The sequence below is a fragment of the Triturus cristatus genome, chromosome 1_2 (genome assembly GCF_964204655.1).
Source record: "Triturus cristatus chromosome 1_2, aTriCri1.1, whole genome shotgun sequence".
Classification (NCBI taxonomy): domain Eukaryota; kingdom Metazoa; phylum Chordata; class Amphibia; order Caudata; family Salamandridae; genus Triturus; species Triturus cristatus.
The window spans coordinates 1158311544-1158339306 of NC_140580.1; the positions used below are offsets into that span (position 1 = coordinate 1158311544).

Sequence of the window (27763 nt, forward strand, 5' to 3'; positions counted from 1 at the left end):
GGGCGTAGAACAGCGGAACAGGACATTGAGGGTCACAGATGGGGACAAGGAGCTCGAAATTGAAGGACTGGGAGCTAGGGGCTTAGAGCAGAGGAACTTGGGAAGGAGGGCTTGGAACCAATGGGAACAGAGAGAACCAAGGGAAACAGAATCGAGGGCCTGGAAACTAGGTACCTAGAAAGAGGCACTTAGCACAGAGGGGCTTATAACAATAGAATCTGAAACTACAGAGCATAGAACAGGAAAAGATGGAACTGAACGGGTAGGAACAAAGGCACCCAGATGAAACTGAGAGACTCGAAACAGAGGGGTTTAAAACCAGGGGCTTAGAACAGATAGACTCGGAGCTGAGGGACTTACAGCTGAGGGACTCTGAAGAGAGGGACCTGGAGCTCAGGGACTCCGAAGAGAGGGACCTGGAGCTCAGGGACTCCGAAGAGAGGGACCTGGAGCTCAGGGACTCTGAAGAGAGGGACCTGGAGCTCAGTGACTTTGAAGAGAGGGACCTGGAGCTCAGGGACTTTGAAGAGAGGGACCTGGAGCTCAGGGACTCCGAAGAGAGGGACCTGGAGCTCAGGGACTCTGAAGAGAGGGACCCGGAGCTCAGGGACTCTGAAGAGAGGGACCCGGAGCTCAGGGACTCTGAAGAGAGGGACCCGGAGCTCAGGGACTCTGAAGAGAGGGACCCGGAGATCAGGGACTCTGAAGAGAAGGACCCGGAGATCAGGGACTCTGAAGAGAGGGACCCGGAGCTCAGGGACTCTGAAGAGAGGGACCCGGATCTCAGGGACTCTGAAGAGAGGGACCCGGAGCTCAGGGACTCTGAAGAGATGGACCCGGAGCTCAGGGACTCTGAAGAGAGGGACCCGGAGCTCAGGGACTCTGAAGAGAGGGACCTACTCTGAAGAGAGGGACCTGGAGCTCAGGGACTCAGAAGAGAGGGACCTGGAGCTCAGGGACTCTGAGGAGAAGGACCTGGAGCTCAGGGACTCTGAAGAGAGGGACCTGGAGCTCAGGGACTCTGAAGAGACGGACCTGGAGCTCAGGGACTCTGAAGAGAGGGACCTGGAGCTCAGGGACTCTGAAGAGAGGGACCTGAAGCTCAGGGTCTCTGGAGAGAGGGACCTGGAGCTCAGGGACTCTGAAGAGACGGACCTGGAGCTCAGGGACTCTGAAGAGAGGGACCTGGAGCTCAGGGACTTTGAAGAGAGGGACCTGGAGCTCAGGGACTCTGAGGAGAGGGACCTGGAGCTCAGGGACTCTGAAGAGAGGGACCTGGAGCTCAGGGACTATGAAGACAGGGACCTGGAGCTCAGGGACTTTGAAGAGACGGACCTGGAGCTCAGGGACTCTGAAGAGAGGGACCTGGAGCTCAGGGACTCTGAAGAGAGGGACCTGGAGCTCAGGGACTTTTAAGAGACGGACCTGGAGCTCAGGGACTTTGAAGAGACGGACCTGGAGCTCAGGGACTCTGAAGAGAGGGACCTGGAGGTCAGGGACTCTGAAGAGAGGGACCTGGAGCTCAGGGACTCTGAAGAGAGGGACCTGGAGCTCAGGGACTTTGAAGAAGAGACGGACCTGGAGCTCAGGGACTCTGAAGAGAGGGACCTGGAGCTCAGGGACTCTGAAGAGAAGGACCTGGAGCTCATGGACTTTGAAGAGACGGACCTGGAGCTCAGGGACTCTGAAGAGAGGGACCTGGAGCTCAGGGACTCTGAAGAGACGGACCTGGAGCTCAGGGACTCCGAAGAGAGGGACCTGGAGCTCAGGGACTTTGAAGAGAGGGACCTGGAGCTGAGGGACCTGGAGCTCAGGGACTTTGAAGAGACGGACCTGGAGCTCAGGGACCCTGAAGAGAGGGACCTGGAGCTCAGGGACTCTGAAGAGAGGGACCTGGAGCTCAGGGCACCCCGAAGAGAGGGACCTGGAGCTCAGGGACTTTGAAGAGAGAGACCTGGAGCTGAGGGACCTGGAGCTCAGGGACTTTGAAGAGACGGACCTGGAGCTCAGGGACTCTGAAGAGAGGGACCTGGAGCTCAGGGACTCTGAAGAGAGGGACCTGGAGCTCAGGGACTCCGAAGAGAGGAACCTGGAGCTCAGGGACTCTGAAGAGAGGGACCTGGAGCTCAGGGACTTTGAAGAGAGGGACCTGGAGCTCAGGGACTTTGAAGAGAGGGACCTGGAGGTCAGGGACTCTGAAGAGAGGGACCTGGAGTTCAGGGACTTTGAAGAGAGGGACCTGGAACTCAGAGACACTGAAGAGAGGGACCTGGAGCTCAGGGACTTTGAAGAGATGGACCTGGAGCTCAGGGACTCTGAAGAGAGGGACCTGGAGCTCAGGGACTCTGAAGAGAGGGACCTGGGGCTCAGGGACTCTGAAGAGAGGGACCTGGAGCTCAGGGACTCTGAAGAGAGGGACTTGGAGCTCAGGGACTCTGAATAGAGGGACCTGGAGCTCAGGGACTCTGAAGAGAGGGACCTGGAGCTCAGGGACTTTGAAGAGAGGGACCTGGAGCTCAGGGACTTTGAAGAGAGGGACCTGGAGCTCAGGGACTCTGAAGAGAGGGACCTGGAGCTCAGGGACTTTGAAGAGAGGGACCTGGAGCTCAGGGACTTTGAAGAGAGGGACCTGGAGCTCAGGGACTCTGAAGAGAGGGACCTGGAGCTCAGGGACTCTGAAGAGACGGACCTGGAGCTCAGGGACTCCGAAGAGAGGGACCTGGAGCTCAGGGACTCCGAAGAGAGGGACATGGAGCTCAGCGACTCTGAAGAGAGGGACCTGGAGCTCAGGGACTCTGAAGAGAGGGACCTGGAGCTCAGGGACTCTGAAGAGAGGGACCTGGAGCTCGGGGACTCTGAAGAGAGGGACCTGGAGCTCGGGGACTCTGAAGAGACGGACCTGGAGCTTGGGGACTCTGAAGAGAGGGACCTGGAGCTCGGGGACTCCGAAGAGAGGGACCTGGAGCTCGGGGACTCTGAAGAGAGGGACCTGGAGCTCGGGGACTCTGAAGAGAGGGACCTGGAGCTCAGGGACTCTGAAGAGAGGGACCTGGAGCTCAGGGACTTTGAAGAGACGGACCTGAAGCTCGGGGACTCTGAAGAGACGGACCTGGAGCTCGGGGACTCTGAAGAGAGGGACCTGGAGCTCAGGGACTCTGATGAGAGGGACCTGGAGCTCAGGGACTCTGAAGAGAAGGACCTGGAGCTCATGGACTTTGAAGAGACGGACCTGGAGCTCAGGGACTCTGAAGAGATGGACCTGGAGCTCAGGGACTCAGAAGAGAGGGACCTGGAGCTCAGGGACTTTGAAGAGAGGGACCTGGAGCTGAGGGACCTGGAGCTCAGGGACTTTGAAGAGACGGACCTGGAGCTCAGGGACTCTGAAGAGAGGGACCTGGACCTCAGGGACTCTGAAGAGAGGGACCTGGAGCTCAGGGCACCCCGAAGAGAGGGACCTGGAGCTCAGGGACTTTGAAGAGAGGGACCTGGAGCTGAGGGACCTGGAGCTCAGGGACTTTGAAGAGACGGACCTGGAGCTCAGGGACTCTGAAGAGAGGGACCTGGAGCTCAGGGACTCTGAAGAGAGGGACCTGGAGCTCAGGGACTCCGAAGAGAGGAACCTGGAGCTCAGGGACTCTGAAGAGAGGGACCTGGAGCTCAGGGACTTTGAAGAGAGGGACCTGGAGCTCAGGGACTTTGAAGAGACGGACCTGGAGGTCAGGGACTCTGAAGAGAGGGACCTGGAGTTCAGGGACGTTGAAGAGAGGGACCTGGAACTCAGAGACACTGAAGAGAGGGACCTGGAGCTCAGGGACTTTGAAGAGATGGACCTGGAGCTCAGGGACTCTGAAGAGAGGGACCTGGAGCTCAGGGACTGTGAAGAGAGGGACCTGGGGCTCAGGGACTCTGAAGAGAGGGACCTGGAGCTCAGGGACTCTGAAGAGAGGGACCTGGAGCTCAGGGACTCTGAAGAGACGGACCTGGAGCTCAGGGACTCTGAATAGAGGGACCTGGAGCTCAGGGACTTTGAAGAGAGGGACCTGGAGCTCAGGGACTTTGAAGAGAGGGACCTGGAGCTCAGGGACTCTGAAGAGAGGGACCTGGAGCTCAGGGACTCTGAAGAGACGGACCTGGAGCTCAGGGACTCCGAAGAGAGGGACCTGGAGCTCAGGGACTCTGAAGAGAGGGACATGGAGCTCAGCGACTCTGAAGAGAGGGACCTGGAGCTCAGGGACTCTAAAGAGAGAGACCTGGAGCTCAGGGACTCTGAAGAGAGGGACCTGGAGCTCAGGGACTCTGAAGAGAGGGACCTGGAGCTCGGGACTCTGAAGAGACGGACCTGGAGCTTGGGGACTCTGAAGAGAGGGACCTGGAGCTCGGGGACTCTGAAGAGAGGGACCTGGAGCTCGGGGACTCTGAAGAGAGGGACCTGGAGCTCGGGGACTCTGAAGAGAGGGACCTGGAGCTCGGGGACTCTGAAGAGAGGGACCTGGAGCTCAGGGACTCTGAAGAGAGGGACCTGGAGCTCAGGGACTTTGAAGAGACGGACCTGGAGCTCGGGGACTCTGAAGAGATGGACCTGGAGCTCGGGGACTCTGTAGAGAGGGACCTGGAGCTCAGGGACTCTGATGAGAGGGACCTGGAGCTCAGGGACTCTGAAGAGAGGGACCTGGAGCTCAGGGACTTTGAAAAGTGGGACCTGGAGCTCAGGGACTCTGAAGAGAGGGACCTGGAGCTCAGGGACTTTGAAGAGATGGACCTGGAGCTCAGGGACTCTGAAGAGAGGGACCTGGAGCTCAGGGACTCTGAAGAGAGGGACCTGGAGCTCACGGACTCTGAAGAGAGGGACCTGGAGCTCAGGGACTTTGAAGAGAGGGACCTGGAGCTCAGGGACTCTGAAGAGAGGGACCTGGAGCTCAGGGACTTTGAAGAGAGGGACCTGGAGCTCAGGGACTTTGAAGAGAGAGACCTTGAGCTCAGGGACTCTGAAGAGAGGGACCCGGAGCTCAGGGACTTTGAAGAGACGGACCTGGAGCTCAGGGACTCTGAAGAGAGTGACCTGGAGCTCAGGGACTCTGAAGAGACGGACCTGGAGCTCAGGGACTCTAAAGAGAGGGACTTTGAAGAGAGGGACCTGGAGCTCAGGGAGTTTGAAGAGAGGGACCTGGAGCTCAGGGACTTTGAAGAGACGGACCTGGAGCTCAGGGACTATGAAGACAGGGACCTGGAGCTCAGGGACTCTGAAGAGAGGGACCTGGAGCTCAGGGACTCTGAAGAGAGGGACCTGGAGCTCAGGGACTTTGAAGAGAGGGACCTGGAGCTCAGGGACTTTGAAGAGAGGGACCTGGAGCTCAGGGACTCTGAAGAGAGGGACCTGGAGCTCAGGGACTTTGAAGAGAGGGACCTGGAGCTCAGGGACTCTGAAGAGAGGGACCTGGAGCTCAGGGACCCTGAAGAGACGGACCTGGAGCTCAGGGACTCTGAAGAGAGGGACCTGGAGCTCAGGGACTCTGAAGAGAGGGACCTGGAGCTCAGGGACCTTGAAGAGAGGGATTTGGAGCTCAGGGACTCTGAAGAGAGGGACCTGGAGCTGCGGGTCACAGATGGAACCCATAGAATCAGAACAAAGGGTCTGGGATCTAGGGGCCTAGAACAGAGGGACTTGGAGCTCAGGGCTTAGAACTGTGGGACCTAAAAGCGAGGGGCTTCGCAGATAGGGACTTGGAACTCAGGGCTTATAACAGAGGGGCCTGTGAGGGAGAGCTTCGCAGAGAGGGACCTGGAACTCAGGGCCTAGAACGGAAGGGCCTGGACGTAAGGAGCTTCGCAGAGAGGGACCTGGAACTCAGGGCCTAGAACGGAAGGGCCTGGACGTAAGGAGCTTCGCAGAGAGAGACCTGGAACTCAGGGCTTGAAACTGAGAGACCTGTGAGTGAGAGCTTCGCAGAGAGGGACCTGGAACTCAGGGCATAGAACAGAGGGGCCTGTGAGGGAGAGCTTCGCAGAGAGGGACCTGGAACTCAGGGCCTAGAACGGAAGGGCCTGGACGTAAGGAGCTTCGCAGAGAGGGACCTGGAACTCAGGGCTTGGAACTAATGGACCTGGAAATGAGAGCTTCGCAGAGAGGGAGCTGGGAGTGAGGACTTAGAACAGACAGAGGGACCTCGAACTCAGGGCTTAGAACAGAGGGACCCGGACCTAAGGGGTTCAAAAGAGAGGGATTTAAAACTGAGGGACATAGATGGGACCGAGAGACTCAGAACGGTGGTGCTGTGTGCTAGGGACAGAGGGGCTTGTAACTGAGGGCCTCAGGACAGAGGGACTTGTAACTGAGTGCCTCAGGACAGAGGGAGTGGTAACTGAGGGCCTCAGGACAGAGGGACGTGTAACTGAGTGCCTCGGGACAGAGGGAGTTGTAACTGATGGGCTCAGGACAGAGGGACGTGTAACTGAGTGCCTCAGAACAGAGGGACGTGTAACTGAGTGCCTCAGGACAGAGGGAGTTGTAACTGAGGGCCTCAGGACAGAGGGACGTGTAACTGAGTGCCTCAGGACAGAGGGAGTTGTAACTGAGGGCCTCAGGACAGAGGGACGTGTAACTGAGTGCCTCAGGACAGAGGGAGTTGTAACTGAGAGCCTCAGGACAGAGGGAGTTGTAACGGAGGGCCTCAGGACAGAGGGACGTGTAACTGAGTGCCTCAGGACAGAGGGAGTTGTAACTGAGTGCCTCAGGACAGAGGGAGTTGTAACGGAGGGCCTCAGGACAGAGGGACGTGTAACTGAGAGCCTTAGGACAGAGGGACGTGTAACTGAGTGCCTCAGGACAGAGGGAGTTGTAACTGAGTGCCTCAGGACAGAGGGAGTTGAAAGTGGAGACTAGAAGAGTGAGCGCCAATGTAGCGACGAGGGTTGAGAGACTCAGAACTGCAGGGAGAGAAGCAACTTCATGCTAAGGTCATCGGACACAAGGCTTGAGGGTGGTGGGACTCGGAACAGGGGAACAGAACCAGAACCGCCCCGAACGCCCAGCAGCCCCGAGGAGCACCGAGCCCACGGCCTCTCGTACAGAGAGGGCTCGGCTCCGCCTGTCGGAGAGAAGAACCGTCAGTCCGGGGGCCGGGGGGGGGCGCCTTCACCCCGCGCCCCGCCCTCCTCTTCTCACTTATTAGGCGCTCACAATAAAGCAGATTAGAGAGCCGTGCATTAAAAGCGCAGGCTGCTGTGGGCGGATTAGGACGGAGACGAGAAGGAGACGGGGATGAGCGGGAGGGGGAGAGGAGGAGACGTGTAAGAGGAGGGAGGGATGCCAGAGGAGGAGGAGAGGCGGCAGAGGAGCCGAGACGCTGGAGGGGAGTGACTGTCGGAAGGGACTCTTCAGGGTGACAGACAGACCGCGAGAGAGACTCGCTGGGGTAGAACGCGCTCCATCAGAGCTGCTCTCCGGGTCCATTCCAGTAGCGTCCTTCTCGGAGAAGGTCTGGTTCCGCGTGGACGGGTCTGGAATCGTTCAGTTAGGAGGACTTCCTGTGCGGTAGCAGTCTGGTCCGATCCGTGGCTTGTCAAGTTCGGAGGACGCCCGGTTCCGAAGTGGTCCAGTTCGGAAGAGGGTCCGGTCCGCAAGAGAATCGGTTCTGTAGTAGCCTGCAGCGGTCCAGGAGAGGTCCAGTTCGGAAATGGACCAGAAGGTCTGGTTCAGAGGAGTCTAGTGTGAGCAGACTTGGTTCCCTGGTGTCGATCCGGCTCCCCGCAGGTGTCCACCCCTGTGGTCCATCCTGCCTGTGGAGGTGGTCTCAACTCTGTGGTCCATTCCGCCTGTGGAGGTGGTTCCACCCCTGTGATCCATCCCGCCTGTGGAGGTGGTTCCACCCCTGTGATCCATCCCGCCTGTGGACTTGGAGGTGGTCTCAACTCTGTTGCCCATCCCGCCTGTGGAGGTGGTTCCACCCCTGTGATCCATCCCGCCTGTGGAGGTGGTCTCAACTCTGTGGTCCATTCCACCTGTGGAGGTGGTCTCAACTCTGTGATCCATCCCGCCTGTGGAGGTGGTCTCAACTCTGTTGCCCATCAAGCCTGTGGAGGTGGTTCCACCCCTGTGATCCATCTCGCCTGTGGAGGTGGTCCCACCCCTGTGATCCATCCCACCTGTGGAGGTGGTCTCAACTCTGTGGCCCATCCCGCCTGTAGAGGTGGTCTCAACTCTGTGGTCCATTCCGCCTGTGGAGGTGGTCCCACCCCTGTGATCCATCCTGCCTGTGGAGGTGGTCTCAACTCTGTGGCCCCTCCCGCCTGTGGAGGTGGTCTCGTTTGCCTTTGAAAGTGGGCTGCTGCACACAGAGACCTCCAGAGTTTGTTTGCACTCCTGGTGGTCCTTTCAGCCCAGAATAGAAGACGTCTGGTCTGCGGGGGGATCTGGTTCACAGAGAAGCTCCAGGTCATCAAGGGAGTCCAGTCTGTGCGGTGGGGCTGGGCGGTGGAGGGCGTCTGTGAGTCCACTGTGCCAAGAGGCCCGCTCCACAGAGAAGATACAGTTCCCTGAGGAGGTCAGGTTGTGAGGCGGACCGATCGTGAGGAGGTCCGGCCACCTGAGGAGGTCACTTCGTGAGGCGGACCGGTTGCAAGGAGGTCTGGTCTCTTGAGGAGGTCACTTCGTGAGGGGGACCGGTCAACGAAGCAGGTTCAGTCCCAGGTTCTGTTCCTCAAGCAGCTCCGGGGCAGCGAGGACTGGTGCGCGGAGGAGCTTTGATCCATAAAGGTGACTTGTCTTTGGAGCCGGTCTGGTCCGTGGTGAAGGTTCGGGGTTCACAGGAGGCCTGGTCTGTGCTTGAGGTTCACCCACAGTGGCGCCCCGGTGGTATCCCTAGCTGGACTCAGCTCCTGGGACCGGTGGAGTGAGGATGTGAAGACGCCACCAGGTAGGCAGTTTTTGGATAGTTGAATAGTACTGTTTGGGGCATGTACTAGTTGGTGGTAGTGATTTGTGGGGTGTGTATTGGGTGATGGTGGTGGTTTCTGGGGTGTTGGTGTTCTTTGAAGGTGGTGTTGGTGATGATAGTGATGCGGGTGGTGTCAGCGGGGAGGGTGGCGGCATGCACAGTGGTGGCAAAGGTGGTGTTGGTCCCCACAGTGGTGCAAGTTGTGTTGGGGTCGAACAGTGGCCGTGATGTTAAGTAGATTAGTGGTCGGTGAGGGAGGTGGTGCTGCTGGTGACTGTTTGTGGTGATGTAGGTGACGGTGGTGATTGATGGTGGTGTTGGCCCAGTGGTGTTGGTATTGATGGTGGCAATGATGATGTAAGGAGGGTGGTGGATTTGGTGGCAGGGCTCAGGATTATGGTGAAGTGTTGGTGGTATTGATTGAAATGTGGCTGGAAGGATGTTGTCTTTGTTTTGATTCTATGTGGAAAGTGTTTCCATGTCATGCGTGATGTCCACAGAGGTGCGGTTATCATCTTATGGGACACAGTGTAGCAGTGTATTGAATTAATACGTGTGAGAGACATACGCACAGTTTTATATTTTTCAGTATGCTGGTAGCTTTGAACAGCTCTCTGCAGGTCTCTTGATGGTTTTTCACATGATCTAGTCTACGTAGCTGGTTGCTGCACTGGGTTGTCCGATGCGAGATTTTGTGTATTTATGTGGTCCTGAGCTGGCATGGTTGGAGGGAGAGAGAAGCAGACATATCTGTAGGGACGGGCAGTTTATTATCCCATATCAGAGTGTCTTGGTGACATCTAAAGAGGGGGTTAGAGAGTGTCAATATTTGGGACCTGCAGTGGTGGAATCTATGAAAGTCCTCCAAATTGCCCAGCAATGTGTGGCAGCTTTCTTCAGTTATTCTATGACTGTTCATTTGCTGATGCTATTTTTGGGGCTGTCCAGTGCTGGTGATGGACAGTCGTAGTATAGTAGTGGTATTGGTGGTGTCAGTGGTGATGTATGGAGGGTGGTGAATTTGATGGCAGAGCTCATGATCATGGTGGTGTGTTGGTGGGATGATGATTGATGGCAGTGTTGGTGCTGGTAGTGGTAATGGTAATGGTGGTTGTTATGCATGGCAATATGATATGATGATGGCATTGCTGATTGTGACATCAGTGGTGCTGGTAAGGTGACTGAAAGTTATGGCATTGGTTATGCATTGCTGGTAGTGGGGCTGGTGTTTAATGTGGTTGGTTTGGTAATAGTGATTAGTGGTTAATTAGAGGTGTTGCTGAATTGGTAGTGGTAGAGGTAGAGGTGGTGGTGTTGGTGGAAGCAGTGGTGACTGGCGCTGGAGGGAGACATGTTGCTGGTAAATGATGGTGGAGGTGTAGATGGTGACTGTGGTAATTGTGTTATTGGTGGTGTTGATTTTGTAATCAGTGTAGAGGTTATTTTGAAGGTAGAAGTGATGGTGACAGTGGAGTGATAGTGGTGATTAGTGTGCTTTTGATTATGTGGTGGAGGTGGTCTTGATGTTATTGTTGGTGGAACTGGAGATGGTTCTAGTGGTATTGGTGGTGGTACATGGTGGTGGTCAGGCGGGTTGTGTTGGCGCTGGGGAGTTCTAAATGATGACGTACTCACTTAAACTTCTAGTGTTGACGGGCAGACCCTATGTTTGGTAGGAGGCAGTATTTCAACATGTCACCTCCACTGACCTGGCGGTCTGTGGACCGCCAACACCCCCAACACACATCACTGGGGTTCCGGAGATTTTACAAACCTGAAGTCAAGATGAAGGACTTGAAAAGTGGTTTCTTTGGGAGTAATGGTGAGATGTTGGGGTGCTGTAGGTACCGGCCAGGACAGTGCTGTCTGTACGCATAGTCCAGGAGTGGGGGTGCTCTACCTATAGTCAAGCAGTGTGGTTTCTCCAAGTACACAACCGGGGTCGAGGTGTTCTAGGTATGGTATGGGAGTAGGGGTTCAGCAGGTACAGACCTGGAGTGAGGGTGCTCTAGGTAAAGTCCAGTAATGAAGGTTCTATAGGTGCAGCTTTAAAGTGGGGGTGTTCAGGAGTGTGGGTACTGCTGGTTCAGTACTTGGAGAAGTGTTCTATATACAGTGCAGGGGTGGGGGTTCAGCAGGTACAGACCTCGAGTGAGGGTGCTCTACGTACAGTCCAGGAATGAGGGTTCTATAGGTGCACCTCTAGAGTGGGGGTGTTTAGGAGTGTGGGCACTGCTGGTGCAGTATTTGGAGAAGTGTTCTATATATAATGCAGAGGTGTAGAGGGCAGTTACAGTCCTGGAGTGGGGTCCAGCAGGTACAATCCTAAGAGGGGGTTCTCGAGGTACAGTCCTGGAGTGAGGGTCCTTAAGGTACAGTCCTAAGCGGGGGTTCTCGGGGTACAGTCCTGGATTGGGCGGTACTCTAGTACAGTCCAGGAGCGGGGTTCAGCAGTGGTCTAGGTAATAGACAGGAGGTGGGGTTCTCCACATGCAGTGCTGGAGTGGGGGTGCTCTAGGTGCACTACGGGGCTGGGCATTCTCCAGGTACAGTGTCGGAGTGGAAGGGTTCAAGGTATAGTAAAGAATTGAGACCAGGAGTGGCGCCTCTCCATGTGCAGTCACGGAGGAGGGGTGTTCAGCGCTTAATCTGAGCCGGTGGTTTCCGGTGCTCGGCACTGGCACTTAATTTTCAACACCGGCACTTATACAGTGAGCCACGGGGTGGTGCTGTTTGTCTAGTTCAAAGATCTGCACTAGAGCAACTGATGCTTATTAATTTAATGCTCATTGAAATGATTCATAATTGCCATCCTAGCCCTTCTTCTAGCTTTGGGGGCCTGGAACAGTCTGAACTGTCACAGTTGTAGGAGTGTGATGTTTAGTAGTTGTGTTGATGCTATCATTGACAGCATTGGCAGGGGCAATGAGTGGTGAAAGCTGCAGTGGACTCATGCCAAGGGCGCTGGCACTTATTATTGGACAAAATAAGCACTGGGGATGTTCTAGATACAAGGCAGGAGTAGGGGTTCTTCAGCTACAGTGCTGGAGTGTGGATACTCCATGTACAATCCTGGATGGGGGTGTCTCAGGTACAGTCCCGGATTGGGGGACTCAAGATGCAGTTCTGGAGTGGGAGTTGTTTAGGTGCAATCCAGGATTGGGGGAGCCTTTAGGTGCAGTTCTGCAGTGGGAGTTCTTCTGGTGCAGCCCAGCATTGGGGGTCTCTAGGTGCTGTTCTGGAGTGGGAGTTCTTCAGGTGCAGTCCAGGGTTGGGCGTCTCTAAGTGCTTTCCAGGATTGGGGGTCTCCAGGTGCAGCTCTGAAATGGGAGTTCTTCTGCTGCCGTCCAGGATTGGTGAGTCTCTAGGTGCAGTTCTGGAGTGGGAGTTCTTCTGGTGCAGTCCAGGATTGGGGGTGTCTGGGTGCAGCTCTGGAGTGGGAATTCTTCTTGTGTAGTCCAGGATTGGGGGTCTCTAGGTGCAGTTCTGGAGTGGAAGTTCTTCAGGTGCAGTCCAGGATTGGGCGGTCCCTAGGTTCAGTCTTGGAGTAGGAGTTCTTCTGGTGCAGTACAGGATTGGGGGCCTCTTGGTGCAGTTCTGGAGTGGGAGTTCTTCTGCTGCAGTCCGGGGTTTGATGTTCTCTAGGTGCAGTTCTGGAGTGGGAGTTCTTCTGGTGCAGTCCAGCTTTGGGGGTCTCTAGGTGCAGTTCCGGAGAGGGAGTTCTTCTGGTGCAGTCCAGGATTGGGGCCTCTAGGTGCAGTTCTGGAGTGGATGTTCTTCTGGTGCAGTGCAGAATTTGGGGTCTCTAGGTGCAGGTCCGGAGTGGGAGTTCTTCAGGTGCAGTCTAGGATTGTGGGTCTCAAAGTGCAATTCTGGAGTGGGAGTTCTTCTGGTGCAGTCCAGGATTGGGACCCTCTAGGTGCAATTCTTGAGAGGGAGATCTTCTGGCGCAGTCCAGAATTGGATGGTCTCTATCTGCAGTTCTGGAGTGGGAGTTTTTCAGGTGCAGTCCAGGACTGGGTGTCTTGGTGTTGATCTGGAGTGGGAGTTATTCAGGTGCAGTCCAGGATTGGGGGGGCTCTAGGTGCTGTTCTGGAGTGGGAGTTCTTCAGGTGCAGTCCAGGATTGGGTGGGCTCTAGGTGCTATTCTGGAGTGAGAGTACTTCAGGTGCAGTCCAGGATTGGGGGTCTCTAGGTGCAGTTCTGGAGTGGGAGTTCTTCAGATGCACACCAGGATTGGGGGGTCTCTGTGCATTTCTGGAGTGGGAGTTCTTCTCTTGAAGTCCAGGATTGGGGGTCTTTAGGTGTAGTTCTGGAGGGAGTTCTTCAGATGCACACCAGGATTGGGGAGTGTCTGTGCATTTCTGGAGTGGGAGTTCTTCTGGTGCAGTCCAGGATTGGGGGTCTTTAGGTGCAGTTCTGGAGTGGGAGTTATTCAGGTGCAGTCAAGGATTGGGTGGGCTCTCGGTGCTGTTCTGGAGTGGGGGTTCTTCAGATGCACACCAGGATTGGGGGTCTCTGTGCATTTCTGGACTGGGAGTTCTTCTGGTGCAGTCCAGCTTTGGGGATCTCTAGGTGCAGCTCTGGAGTTGGAGTTCTTCTGGTGTAGTCCAGGATTGGGGGGTCTCTAGGTGCATTTCTGGAATGGGAGTTCTTCAGGCGCAGTCCAGGATTGGGGGTCTCTAGGTGGAGTTCTGGAGTGGGAGTTCTTCAGATGCACACCAGGATTGGGGGGTCTCGGTGCAGTTCTGGAGTGGGAGTTCTCTGGTGCGGTCTGGGATTGGGGGTCTCTAGGTGCAGTTCTGGAGTGGATGTTCTTCTGGTGCAGTGTAGAATTTGGGGTCTCTAGGTGCAGGTCCTGAGTGAGAGTTCTTCAGGTGCAGTCTAGTATTGTGGGTCTCAAAGTGCAATTCTGGAGTGGGAGTTCTTCTGGTGCAGTCCAGAATTGGGACCCTCTAGGTGCAATTCTTGATAGGGAGATCTTCTGGCGCAGTCCAGAATTGGATGGTCTCTATCTGCAGTTCTGGAGTGGGAGTTCTTCAGGTGCAGTCCAGGACTGGGTGTCTAGGTGTAGATCTGGAGTGGGAGTTATTCAGGTGCAGTCCAGGATTGGGGGGGCTCTAGGTGCTGTTCTGGAGTGGGAGTTCTTCAGGTGCAGTCCAGGATTGGGTGGGCTCTAGGTGCTATTCTGGAGTGGGAGTACTTCAGGTGCAGTCCAGGATTGGGGGTCTCTAGGTGCAGTTCTGGAGTGGGAGTTCTTCAGATGCACACCAGGATTGGGGGGTCTCTGTGCATTTCTGGAGTGGGAGTTCTTCTGGTGCAGTCCAGGATTGAGGGTCTTTAGGTGCAGTTCTGGAGTGGGAGTTATTCAGGTGCAGTCAAGGATTGGGTGGGCTCTCGGTGCTGTTCTGGAGTGGGGGTTCTCCAGATGCACACCAGGATTGGGGGTCTCGGTGCAGTTCTGGAGTGGGAGTTCTCTGGTGCGGTCTGGGATTGGTGCTCTCTAGGTGCATTTCTGAAGTGGGAGTTCTTCAGGTGCAGTCCAGGATTGGGGGTCTCTAGGTGGAGTTCTGGAGTGGGAGTTCTTCAGATGCACACCAGGATTGGGGGGTCTCGGTGCAGTTCTGGAGTGGGAGTTCTCTGGTGCGGTCTGGGATTGGTGCTCTCTAGGTGCATTTCTGGATTGGGAGTTCTTCTGATGCAGTCCAGGATTGGGGGTCTCTAGTTTCAGTTCGGGAGTGGGAATTCTTCTGGTGCAGTCCAGGATTGGGGGAGTCTCTAGGTGCAGTTCTGGAGTGGGAGTTCTTCTGGTGTAGTCCAGGATTGGGGGTCTCTAGGGGCAGGTCTGGAGTGGGAGTTCTTCCGGTGCAGTCCAGGATTGGGGGTCTCTAGGTGCGGTTCTGCAGTGAGAGTTTTTCAGGTGCAGTCCAGGATTGAGGGTCTCTAGGTGCAGCTCTGGAGTGGGCGTTGTCTGGTGCTGTCCAGGATTGGAGGTCTCTAGGTGCAGGTCTGGAGTGGGAGTTCTTCTGGTGCAGACCAGGATTAAGGGTCTCTAGGTGCAGTTCTGGAGTGGCAGTTCTTCAGGTACAGTCCAGGATTTGGGGTTTCGAGGTGCAGTTCTGGAGTGGGAGTTCTCTGGTGCAGTCCAGGATTGGGGGTCTCTAGGTGCAATTCTGGAGTGGGAGTTCTTCGGTTGCAGTCCAGGATTGGTGGTCTCTAGGTGCAGCTCTGGAGTGGGAGTTCTTCAGGTGCAGTCCAGGATTGGTGGTCTCTTGGTGAAGCTCTGGACTGGGAGTTCTCTGGTGCAGTCCAGGATTGGGGTTCTCTAGGAGCTGTCCAGGATTGGGGGTCTCTAGGGGCAGGTCTGGAGTGGGAGGTCTTCCGGTGCAGTCCAGGATTGGGGGTCTCTAGGTGCGGTTCTGCAGTGGGAGTTCGTCAGGTGCAGTCCAGGATTGAGGGTCTCTAGGTGCAGTTCTGGAGTGGGAGTTCTTCTGGTGCAGTCCAGGATTGGGGGTCTCTAGGTGCAGGTCTGGAGTGGGAGTTCTTCTGGTACAGCCCAGGATTAGGCGTCTCTAGGTGCAGTTCTGGAGTGGCAGTTCTTCAGGTACAGTCCATGTTAGAAAAGGTAGACGGACCGGGAGGGTCGGCCGGGGTCAGGAGGAGAGGTCTCCGGGGAGAGCCGTCTCCAGCGATCGTACAGACAAGTAACTTCCCCCCCACAGACAGATATCACACACGGATAAGGTTCAGTGATCTTTATCGACACTTATTTAAGGTACGGTAAAAGGGTACAAGGAGGTCTGGACTCAGGGGTCCCCTCGATTAGAGTCTCGTAAGGTAGGGAAGGGGGTAGCGGGACAGTCTATTTACCAATCAGGTAATTCGGATGAGATGGTGATGAGCTCACAATCCTCGAGCTTGGTGGTTAGGTGGTATGGGCCGCGGCAGCGCCAGCAGGTCCCGGTGCGGATGGTCGATACAACGGGCCGCGGCAGCGCCAGCAGGTCCCAGGAAGATGAAGGCTGCAGAGGGCCGCGGCAGCGCCAGCAGGTCCCGGGGAGGATGGTCGTTACAACGGGCCGCGGCAGCGCCAGCAGGTCCCAGGAAGATGAAGGTTGCAGAGGGCCGCGGCAGCGCCAGCAGGTCCCGGTGAGGATGGTCGGTACAACGGGCCGCGGCAGCGCCAGCAGGTCCCAGGAAGATGAAGGTTGCAGAAGGCCGCGGCAGCGCCAGCAGGCAGGACGATGGTTCACAAGAGCGGGCTACGGCAGCGCCAGTAGACCGTCAGGGTTGAGTTCACTCGGTGTCTCTCGACTCCAGGATACAACTGCCTTCCTGCTCCGGAGCTGTCTTAGTTATAGGGCTGGTGCCCTTTGATGTCCGGACCCTCGCACTTGGAGGTCGGAGGGTCCGGGATGAAGGTGTCCAGACACCCAGCAGGGGGTGGAGCCAGCGCCTGGGGGCTGCTGGAGGCGATCGGCACCTGGCGGGGGAAGAGCTCTTGACGCTTCGTTCTCCCATTGACCTGCCAAGTGGTCCGCTCACCTCCTGGGTGGATGGTGGTGCCGGGATGTCGGGGCCGGCCAGGCCCGGGGTTAGGGTCGAGGTGAGGCCACGCGGCCGCGTGGTGCAGGGCCCGAGATGGCGGCTTGACCTGGCCGGGGAAGCCGGTGGGGCTGGACCCCGTGATGAGTAGGGGTCCGAGGGCAGAGGGTCCGTCGGGAGACGGAGTACAGGGGCTTGTCACGGGGGTATGCTGGGTGGGCCGGAGCTCGGGCCCTGTCGTGCGGGGGGGGAGCCAGCCCTCTGTGTGGCCTGTCCAACATGCGTCCCCCCCAGCTGAAGGCGGGGAGAGTCACCCATCTCCTTGGGGACTCTCTTCGTCGAGGCGGAAAAAGCGGGACAGGCCGTCCGCGTTGGCGTGGTCTTGGCCTGGCCGGTGCTCCACAGTGAAGTCCATTCCCTGCAGGGAAATGGACCAGCGCAAGAGTTTTGGGTTCTCCCCCCGCATCTGCATCAGCCATTGCAGGGGTCGATGGTCGGTTTGTACCCGGAAGTGGGTACCGAAGAGATAGGGCCGGAGCTTTTTGAGGGCCCACACTACTGCAAATGCCTCCCTCTCGATTGTGCTCCAACGCTGTTCTCGGGCCAGGAGACGTCGACTGATGAAGGCCACCGGCTGGTCATGACCTTCGGGGTTCAGCTGAGAGAGGACGGCCCCGATGCCGTGGTCGGAGGCGTCGGTCTGTACTACAAATTCCCGACTGTAATCGGGGGCCTGGAGCACCGGGGCGGTGCACAGGGCGGCCTTCAGCTCTTCGAAGGCCGCTTGACAATCAGGAGTCCAGTGGACCCGCTTCGGTTGATTCTTGGATGTGAGTCCCGTGAGGGGCCCCACGATGCTGCCGTAGTCCTTCACGAACCGCCGGTAGTAGCCGGTGAGCCCTAAGAAGGCTCGGACCTCGGTCTGGGTGACGGGGGGCTGCCAGGACTGGATGGCAGCAATCTTAAGTTGTAGTGGGGCCACCAGCCCGCTTCCCACTTGGTGCCCCAGGTAGGTCACAGACCCTTGGCCAATTTGGCACTTGCCGGCTTTAATGGTGAGGCCGGCCCGCTGGAGGGCTTGGAGGACCTCTTGGAGGTGACGGAGGTGGTCGGACCAGTGGCGGCTGTATACAGCGATATCGTCCAGGTAGGCAGCGCTGAATTCTTCGAGCCCTGCCAAGACCTGGTTCACAAGACGTTGGAATGTGGCGGGGGCATTCTTCATGCCAAAGGGCATGACCTTAAATTGATAGTGGCCATCGGGGGTGGAGAAGGCTGACCGTTCCTGAGCCCTGGGTGTGAGGCCGATCTGCCAGTAGCCCGCCGTCAGGTCGAAGATACTAAGGTAGCGGGCGGCCCCCAGCCGGTCGATCAGCTCGTCTGCTCGGGGGATGGGATGAGCGTCGGTCCGGGTGACAGCGTTCAAGCCCCGGTAGTCGACGCAGAATCTCAGTTCAGGGGCGGTGCCGGGGGCAGCGGCCTTGGGAACTAATACAACCGGACTGGCCCAGGGACTGTCCGAGGGCTCGATGACCCCGATCGTGAGCATCTTGGCCACTTCCTCCTGTATGCAGGTCCGTACCCGATCTGGTACGCGGTAGGCCCGGTGCCGGACAGGGGGACTGTCCCCGGTGTCTACGTCGTGCAAACACCAAGGGGTGACCCCGGGGGTGAGTGAGAACAGGGCAGCGAACTGCAGCAGGAGGTCCCGGCAGTCCTGGCGTTGCTCCGAAGTGAGGGCGTCGGAGAGCCGGACCCCATCCACGGAGCCGTCCTTCTCCTGAGTCTTTAAGAGATCCGGGAGGGGCTCGGAGTCTTCTTCTGTACCACTGTCGGTCGCCATCAGGAGGCTTAGTTCTGAGCGCACAAAGTGTGGTTTGAGCCGGTTGGTGTGGAGGACCCGCAGGGGGTTCCGGGTGGACCCCATGTCGATGAGGTAAGTGACGGGGCTTTTACGCTCGACCACTTTGAAGGGCCCCGTCCACTTGTCTTGCAGGGCACATGGTTCGGTGGGGGACATCACCCATACTTGCTGCCCAGGCTCGAACTCAACGGAGGAGGCATTGTGATCATACCACCTTTTCATGTCCTCCTGACTGGCCTCGAGGTTCGCCTTGGCCATCTCCCTGAAGCGCCGGGTCTGGTTTCGTAGGGCCAGGAGGTATTTGAAGACGTCTGGAGGGGTCGTTAGGGGGGCCAACTCCCAGCCCTCCTTCACGAGGCTGAGGGGCCCTCGCACAGGGTGTCCGTATAGGAGTTCAAAGGGGCTAAAGCCGAGGGACTTCTGGGGTACTTCTCGGTAGGCGAAGAGGAGGCACGGGAGCAGTACATCCCACTGGCGACGGAGAGGCTCTTCCAATCCCCCAATCATCCCTTTGAGAGTGCGGTTGAACCGCTCCACTAGTCCGTTTCCTTGGGGGTGATAGGGGGTCGTGAATCTGTATGTGACCCCGCATTGTTGCCAGAGGGACTTCATGTACTTCGATATGAAGTTCGTACCTCGGTCGCTGACGACTTCTCGGGGGAAGCCTACCCGGGAGAAGATCCCCATCAGGGCCCGGCCAACCACTGGAGCGGTCACGGTCCGTAGGGGCACCGCCTCGGGATAGCGGGTGGCATGGTCCACTAGTACCAAGATGAACCTGTGTCCTTGTGCCGTGCGAGGGTCCAGCGGCCCCACAATGTCTATCCCCACCCTCTCGAACGGGGTGGTGACCACCGGGAAGGGTTGTAGAGGAGCCTTAAGCTTCCGGCCACTCTTCCCGCTTGCTTGGCATGTGGGGCACGATCGGCAGTGGTTCAGGACGTCATTCCTCATTTTTGGCCAGAAAAAGTGGGTCACCAGTCGACTGTACGTTTTATCTTGGCCCAGGTGCCCAGCCAGGGGGACATCGTGGGCTAGGTTGAGTAGAAAGTCTCGGAAGCGGAGCGGTACCACCAGAACTCGACTGGCCCCCAGCTCGGCGATTCTTTGCTCGCTGTAGAGCAGGTCGTTATCCCAGTAGACCCAGTGGGTTCCGGTGGTGTCCCCGGCGGCTTGGGTGCTGGCTTGTTGGCGAAGCCCCTCGAGGGAGGGACAGGTCTTTTGCTCCTGGCGGAACTGTTCTTGGGTGGGCCCCCCTTCTTGCCGCCACTGAGCCAGATCCGGAAGGTCCTGGGGTTGCGCGTTTTCTTCGGGGGCCGGGTCTGGGAGGTCGGCCTCGCCGTTGTCCTCTACGGGGGCAACCGGGGGCGGAGGTGCCGGCCATTCGGTTTCTTCTGATCGGGGGGCGGCCCGGCCGGCCATGGATCGGGTGGTTATGCAGGCCCAGTCCGGGAGGCCCAGCATCCCCAAGTGCTCTCTTCTCTCGACGGTGGCCCACGGGGAACTCTCGAGGTCATTCCCCAGGAGGCAGTCCACGGGGGCATCGTCCCGGACCGTCACTTTCAGTAGGCCGGAGACCCCTCCCCATTCAAACGGGACGCAGGCCATCTTGCACATGCTTTCAGAGTTATCTGCCGAGCGGACGGGGCAGAGAATGTTCGGCAAGATCTGCTCGGGCTTCACCAGGTGACAGCGGACGGCCGTCACGCTGGCGCCGGTGTCGCGCAAGGCCTCAGCTCTCTGTCCATTAATGGTCACCCACTGACCGTATTTCCTGGTGTTGGCGGGTAGGGGAGCCCGCGGAACCATGTCTCTTCCCCCTAAGCATGCCAGGACCATGGCGGCCGGTTCCCACCCTTGCTGGTCCGGCTCACACTCCTCGGGACCCTCCAACGACTGCTCCTCCCCCAGGGCAGCGGCAGCTACCTGGCGGGGTTTGGGCGTTTGGTTCAGCGGGCAGTTCGGATCGTTGGCGTAGTGGCCTAGTCGCTGGCATCTGTGGCACGTGACGTTGGCTCGGTACCCAGGCCGCAACGGGGGGTTGCCCCGGCCGGTCGGCGGCGGGGTGCTGGCCACGGTTGTTGCTGGCAAGGCGTCTCTCCCCCGCCCCTGGCCTCCTCCTCCTCCCCGAGGACGGTGCTGGCCTTGGTTGCTTCTGTTCTGGTCGTGTGGCCCTTTCCGGCCCACTCGGGTGCTCTCCCACCGGTCAGCTTCGGCGGCGAGCTGCCGGGGGTCAGTCAGCTTACTGTCGAGTAGATGCTGCCGGAGCTCGACGAAGCAGTTGTTTGACAGGTGTTCCCATACCATGAGGTTGAAGAGCTGTTCGTAGGTGGTGACCTGACTTCCCTTGATCCAACCCTCGAAGGCCCGGCTGAAATAGTTCACGTATTCCACCCAAGTGGTACCTGGGATCCGGGTGCAATCCCTGAACCTCTGGCGGTACATCTCGGGCGTGAGGCCGTAGCGGGTGAGGAGGGCAGCCTTCATGTGGTCGTAGGACGACATTTGGTGATCGGGGAGCTGCAGCAGGGCATCGCGACCCTCGTTGATAAATCTCCCCCAAAGTCCGGCTCCCCAATCACTCCGGTCGATCCGGTGGGAGGTCATTGCGAACTCATAGGCCTTAAACCATTGTTGTATGTCGTCTTCTCGGACATACTCGCGGACCACATCCTTGGGGATGTGAACTTTTTTCTCAGTTGGTCCCGGGGTGTGTGGTCTTTCAGGCACCCCCAAGTCCTTATGCTGTTTGCGCAGTTCTATCTCTGCCAATTGGCGCTCGTGCTCGAGCGTTATCTTTTTCTCTTCCAGCTCTCTCTGTCTCTGTTTTTCTTCTCGCTCCTCTCGAATCCGCATCTGCTCGAGGTTGAGTTTCTGTTCAGCTAACTTGAGCTCCCCATCCATCTTGAGTCGTGCCATCTCTAATTCGTGCAGTCTGACTCTGTCTCTTTCTCGTATCTCCTCCGGTGATCGGCCCGTTCCCCGTTCCTCGGGAGTCGTGGCGTTCCCCTCTGGTGTGACGCTGTTTTGGTCGGAGGGTCTTGCGACCCCCGTTTCTGTCCACGACTCAAGGGCGTGCTTTAGGTCATCCTTGGTACTCAGGCCAGTGGTAGCAATGCCAAGTTCTATGCAAAATTGTCTCAGTTCGCGGTGGTTGTACTCCTCTAGTTTCTCCATTTGGAACTTCTCGGTGGAGCTGCTATCTTTGGTCGACATCGTGCTTTGTCGTGGGGTGAGCTACTCTCTGTACGATTACGCGTTGATTCGGATCGCGCCGCTGGCCACCAATGTTAGAAAAGGTAGACGGACCGGGAGGGTCGGCCGGGGTCAGGAGGAGAGGTCTCCGGGGAGAGCCGTCTCCAGCGATCGTACAGACAAGTAACTTCCCCCCCACAGACAGATATCACACACGGATAAGGTTCAGTGATCTTTATCGACACTTATTTAAGGTACGGTAAAAGGGTACAAGGAGGTCTGGACTCAGGGGTCCCCTCGATTAGAGTCTCGTAAGGTAGGGAAGGGGGTAGCGGGACAGTCTATTTACCAATCAGGTAATTCGGATGAGATGGTGATGAGCTCACAATCCTCGAGCTTGGTGGTTAGGTGGTATGGGCCGCGGCAGCGCCAGCAGGTCCCGGTGCGGATGGTCGATACAACGGGCCGCGGCAGCGCCAGCAGGTCCCAGGAAGATGAAGGCTGCAGAGGGCCGCGGCAGCGCCAGCAGGTCCCGGGGAGGATGGTCGTTACAACGGGCCGCGGCAGCGCCAGCAGGTCCCAGGAAGATGAAGGTTGCAGAGGGCCGCGGCAGCGCCAGCAGGTCCCGGTGAGGATGGTCGGTACAACGGGCCGCGGCAGCGCCAGCAGGTCCCAGGAAGATGAAGGTTGCAGAAGGCCGCGGCAGCGCCAGCAGGCAGGACGATGGTTCACAAGAGCGGGCTACGGCAGCGCCAGTAGACCGTCAGGGTTGAGTTCACTCGGTGTCTCTCGACTCCAGGATACAACTGCCTTCCTGCTCCGGAGCTGTCTTAGTTATAGGGCTGGTGCCCTTTGATGTCCGGACCCTCGCACTTGGAGGTCGGAGGGTCCGGGATGAAGGTGTCCAGACACCCAGCAGGGGGTGGAGCCAGCGCCTGGGGGCTGCTGGAGGCGATCGGCACCTGGCGGGGGAAGAGCTCTTGACGCTTCGTTCTCCCATTGACCTGCCAAGTGGTCCGCTCACCTCCTGGGTGGATGGTGGTGCCGGGATGTCGGGGCCGGCCAGGCCCGGGGTTAGGGTCGAGGTGAGGCCACGCGGCCGCGTGGTGCAGGGCCCGAGATGGCGGCTTGACCTGGCCGGGGAAGCCGGTGGGGCTGGACCCCGTGATGAGTAGGGGTCCGAGGGCAGAGGGTCCGTCGGGAGACGGAGTACAGGGGCTTGTCACGGGGGTATGCTGGGTGGGCCGGAGCTCGGGCCCTGTCGTGCGGGGGGGGAGCCAGCCCTCTGTGTGGCCTGTCCAACAGTCCAGGATTTGGGTTTCTAGGTGCAGTTCTGGAGTGAGAGTTCTCTGGTGCAGTCCAGGATTGGGGGTCTCTAGGTGCAATTCTGGAGTGAGAGTTCTTCTGGTGCAGTCCAGGATTGGTGGTCTCTAGGTGCAGCTCTGGAGTGGGAGTTCTTCAGGTGCAGTCCAGGATTGGTGGTCTCTAGGTGCAGCTCTGAACTGGGAGTTCTCTGGTGCAGTCCAGGATTGGGGGTCTCTAGGAGCTGTCCAGGATTGGGTGTCTCTAGGTGCAGTTCTGGAGTGGCAGTTCTTCAGGTGCAGTCCGGGATTGGTGGTCACTAGGTGCAGTTCTGGAGTGGGAGTTCTTCTGGTGCAGTCCAGGATTGGGGGTCTCTAGGTGCAGGTCTGGAGTGGGAGTTCTTCTGGTGCAGCCCAGGATTAGGCGTCTCTAGGTGCAGTTCTGGAGTGGCAGTTCTTCAGGTACAGTCCAGGATTTGGGTTTCTAGGTGCAGTTCTGGAGTGGGAGTTCTCTGGTGCAGTCCAGGATTGGGGGTCTCTAGGTGCAATTCTGGAGTGAGAGTTCTTCTGGTGCAGTCCAGGATTGGTGGTCTCTAGGTGCAGCTCTGGAGTGGGAGTTCTTCAGGTGCAGTCCAGGATTGGTGGTCTCTAGGTGCAGCTCTGGACTGGGAGTTCTCTGGTGCAGTCCAGGATTGGGGGTCTCTAGGAGCTGTCCAGGATTGGGTGTCTCTAGGTGCAGTTCTGGAGTGGCAGTTCTTCAGGTGCAGTCCGGGATTGGTGGTCTCTAGGTGCAACTCTGGAGTGGGAGTCCTCTGGTGCAGTCCAGGATTGGGGGTCTCCAGGTAAAGTGCTGGGCGGTAGGTGTTCTAGATATAGTACTTGAGTGTGGAGGGCAGTTACTGCCCAAGAGTGGGGCCTTTCTGGGTACAGCCCAGTAGTGGGGGCTTTCTGGGTACAGCCCTGGAGTGGGGGTGCTCTAGGTACTAGACAGGGGTGGGTGTTCTCAAGGTGCAGTGTTGGAGTGGGGGTGCTCTAGGTGCAACGCATAAGTGAGGGGTCTCCAGGTACAGTGTTCTAGGTATAGTCTATGTGTGCTGCTTTTCCAGACACGAGCCAGTTCAGGTGTGGGCGCTTTGAGTGCAGATATGAAAATGGGCTCCCAGCACAGCCCAGTTGTGGGGTTCCTGTGTGACCCAATACTGTTGAACCTCAGATATAACCCACATGTGGAGGGCAGGTATGGTCTACGTGTGTGTGGGGGTAGGGATAGTTCAGGTGGATGTGTGGGGAAATGTACTGTCCAGGTGTGTGGGACAGGTGTGCTCCAGGTGTGTGGGGGCAGGTGTGCTCCTGGTGTATGTGTGGGGGCAGGTGCAGTCCTGGTGTGTGTGTGTGGGCAGATGCCATCCAGGTTTGTTTGGGAACAGGTACAGTTCAGGTGTGTGTGGGGGAGGGGTGCCATTCAGATGTGTGTGTGGGCAGGTGCCATGTAGGTGTGTTTACGGGGCAGTTTGAGTGTATGTGTAGGACATGTACTGTCCAGGTGTGTGTGGGGGCAGGTGGAGTCCAGGTGTATGTGTGGGACATGTACTGTCCAGATGTGTGTGGGTGACAGGTGCAGTCCAGGTGCATGTGTAGGAGGCAGGTCAGGTCGAGGTGTGCATGGGGCAGGAACAAGCAGGTGTATGTGTGGGGGTAGTTACAGTTTAGGTGTAAGTATTAGGGCATGTATAGTCTAGGTGTGTGGGAGCAGGTGCAGTACAGGTGTATGTGTAGGAGGCAGGTAAATTCCAGGTGTGCCTGGGGCAGGAACAGTCAGGTGTATGTGTGGGGGTAGTTACAGTTTAGGTGTAAGTATTAGGGCATGTATAGTTTAAGTGTGTGAGGTCTGGGTGTGTGGGGTCTAGATGCAAGGACAGTCCAGGTGTGTGTGGGGGCAGGTGCAGTCCAGATTAGTGCGGGAGATCAGGTACAGTACAAGTGTGTGTTGGTAGTTACAGTCCAGTTGTGCATGAGGGCAGATGTCATCCAGGTGTGTTTGTGGGGCAGGTACTGTCTAGTTGTGTTTGAACTAAGGGCAGGTACAACACAGCTGTGTCTGGGGGGCAGGTACAGTCCAGGTGTGTGTTGGGGCAGATTCAGTTCAGGTGTATGTGTGGGGCAGGTGTAGTCCATGTGGGTGGGTACGGGGCAGGTACAGTCCAGGTGTGTGGGAGACAGGCACAGTGCAGGGGTGTGGGGTGCAGGTACCGCCAGTATATATGTGGGGGGCAGACAAGTTCCAGGTGTGTATGGGAGCAGGTACAGTCCAGCTGTGAGGACCAGGTGCAGTCCAGGGTCTGGGCTTTTGACACAGCCTATATTGGGACTGTAGCAGAGGTATGGCAGAGCGCGAAAAATGTAGTCACATGTTGGGGTGCTTGGAATAGAGTCCAAATGTTGGGGGCTTCAGATGTAGTCAGTGGGTGGCAGTGATGTCTCCAGATACATTCCACATGTGGGGATCTCTAGGAACAGTCCAAGCATTGGCTTTTGAGTTCATTCTTGGTCGGGCTGTATGGGCAGAGAGCCCTGCTGTGGGGCTGACTGAACCACAGTCCAGTTACGCAAGACTGCCCTGCGTAGTGTGTACAGTCCAGTTACGCAAGTCTGCCCTGCGTAGTGTGTACAGTCCAGTTACGCAAGTCTGGCCTGAGTACAGTGACAGTGAGTCTAGTTGATGCGGTGCTCCGGGAGCAGTGAGGTGGCGGGAAATCTTCGGGTACGGGTATGGGCTGGGGGCTCAAAAACATCGCCCATGCGTGGGCACTAGTCAACGGCACTTAATGTTCAGCCCCGGTGTAGTGGGCTCAACTACAGATCAGGCGAGGAAATGTTCTTTGTACAGACCAGGTATGAGGGTTTCAGGTACAGGGCGCTCAATATAGGACTACTTTGGGTGGTTCTGGGAACAGTCCTGGGGGTGGAGGTTGGACTCCGGTTATGTTGTCCCCGTATGTAGACGTGGCCCCAGGTAAGTGCCGGTGTGTGTGCCCTAAGTACAGTCCAGGTGTGGAAGCAGTCTGTGTACTAGGCTTGCAGGTGGAGGGCAGGGTTCCAGGTACAGTTCAGGAGCTGGGAACCCTGGATGCAGTCCAGGTCTGGGGGTGCCACGTGACCAATACAATTGTGGGACGTTTGACTTCCTTACACTGTTGGTAATTAACTTACAGGTAAAGCAATAGTTGTTAGAGGAGTGCAGGGACAGTCCAGGTGTGTGGGAGGCAGGTGCAGTTCAGGTGTGTGGGAGGCAGGCACAGCCCAGGTATGTGGGAGGCAGGCACAGAACAGGTGTGCACGGCTACCTTTATGTACAGTGTGTTACAGGTAAACCCATGGTCATCAGAGGAGTGCAGGGACAGTCCAGGTGTGTGGGAGGCAGGTGCAGTTCAGGTGTGTGGGAGGCAGGCACAGCCCAGGTATGTGGGAGGCAGGCACAGAACAGGTATGTGGGAGGCAGGCACAGAACAGGTGTGCACAGCTACCTTTATGTACAGTGTGTTACAGGTAAAGACAAGGTCATTATTGGAGTTCAGAGCCAGTCAAGGTGTGTGGGAGGCAGGCACAGTCCAGGTATGTGGGAGGCAGGCACAGTACAGGTGTGCATGACTGCCATTATGTACAGTGTCTTACAGAAAAAGACAAGGTCATCATTGGAGTGCAGAGACAGTCCAGATGTGGAACCAGCAGAGTCTGGTTGGCTGAAGGGATGCCCCCAGCCAGGCAGGCCTACCGCTCCTGTCAACAGCAGGTAATTTTACTCGCTGTATAACCTGTGCTCACCCCTGGTGGCTTGGCACTGGGTAGTCAGGCTCACTACAGAGGCAATGTGTACAGAAAAGGCACAGCAGTCACGGACAATAAATACACTGAGCGTCGCAAAAGAGACTTCACAGAGGATTTCTGTAAAAATCATTTATATTCAACACATGTATTCAATCATTATGACACAACCATCATATACTTTTGGGTATAGAACACATTTGGAAATATCACTAGCAGTACTAGGCCCACTCGTATTGTCATGATATCACTGTTATGCACACTGTGGACAATTCCTAATCTTTCCTCCCTCCCCCCAATTGAGAGAGAGAGCACCCTCATTCAGTGCACAATATAAAAACTATACACATACACAAAAAAAGAAAAGTTTTTAGCAACACAGTGAGCCGAAGCCACATGGGAAAACTCAATGTCAAATGGTATTGGGCTTTTGTCAATAATCAACATGTAATGCAGCACAGTGTTGTGAAACACAGGCGGTCCACAGATTAGCACTCCCACACACACACGCTCACTCCACACCACTACCCGGTGTAATCGGTATCAGCCAGTCCATACAGCACACTCTTACACAGACATACGTACTCAGCACCCTACTGCAGTGCCAATGGTACCCCCGGGAGGTCAAGGTTTCACCCTCTGCAGACTCCGTGGCCCAAGCCTCCCTCCGCCCTCTGGTCCACCCCATTTGTCCTGTACCCCTGGGTGGAAGATAACCAACCCCGCCTTCCGGGCACTAGGCCTCACGTGGCTGAAATCACACTGTTTGGGTCCTTGGGAAGCAGGTGGAAATATGTAAAAGATTTTTTAAGTTGAAAAGGAAATTTATTGATATCATATTAAACATCTCAATAAATACAGAAATAGGTAATACAATCATAACTGTATAATCTGTTAGGTAATATGGGAAGGGAGGGAAGGAGAAAAAGGGGAAGGGAGGAGGGAGGAAAATGGCATTTACAAGATATTAATTTGAACATAACCACTTATATAATTATGAATGAAAAAAGATAGATAAATAAACAACTAAAATGAAATCATGGAGGTTTAGGAACTTCTTCAACTCGGGGATTATGGGTTTGCGTTATATTCGGGGACATATC

At 56.8% G+C, this 27763-nt stretch overlaps 1 protein-coding gene across 1 annotated transcript in view; it reads left to right on the forward strand.

Annotated features, from left to right (window-relative positions):
• The first annotated feature begins 7330 nt into the window (after window positions 1-7330).
• The window catches only part of FIBCD1 (fibrinogen C domain containing 1), an 820840-nt gene continuing 800407 nt past the window's right edge, over window positions 7331-27763 (forward strand). The window contains exon 1 of the mRNA XM_085613959.1: window positions 7331-8912. The gene's annotated coding sequence lies outside the window, so the exon portion shown is untranslated. The remainder of the gene's footprint in view (window positions 8913-27763) is intronic.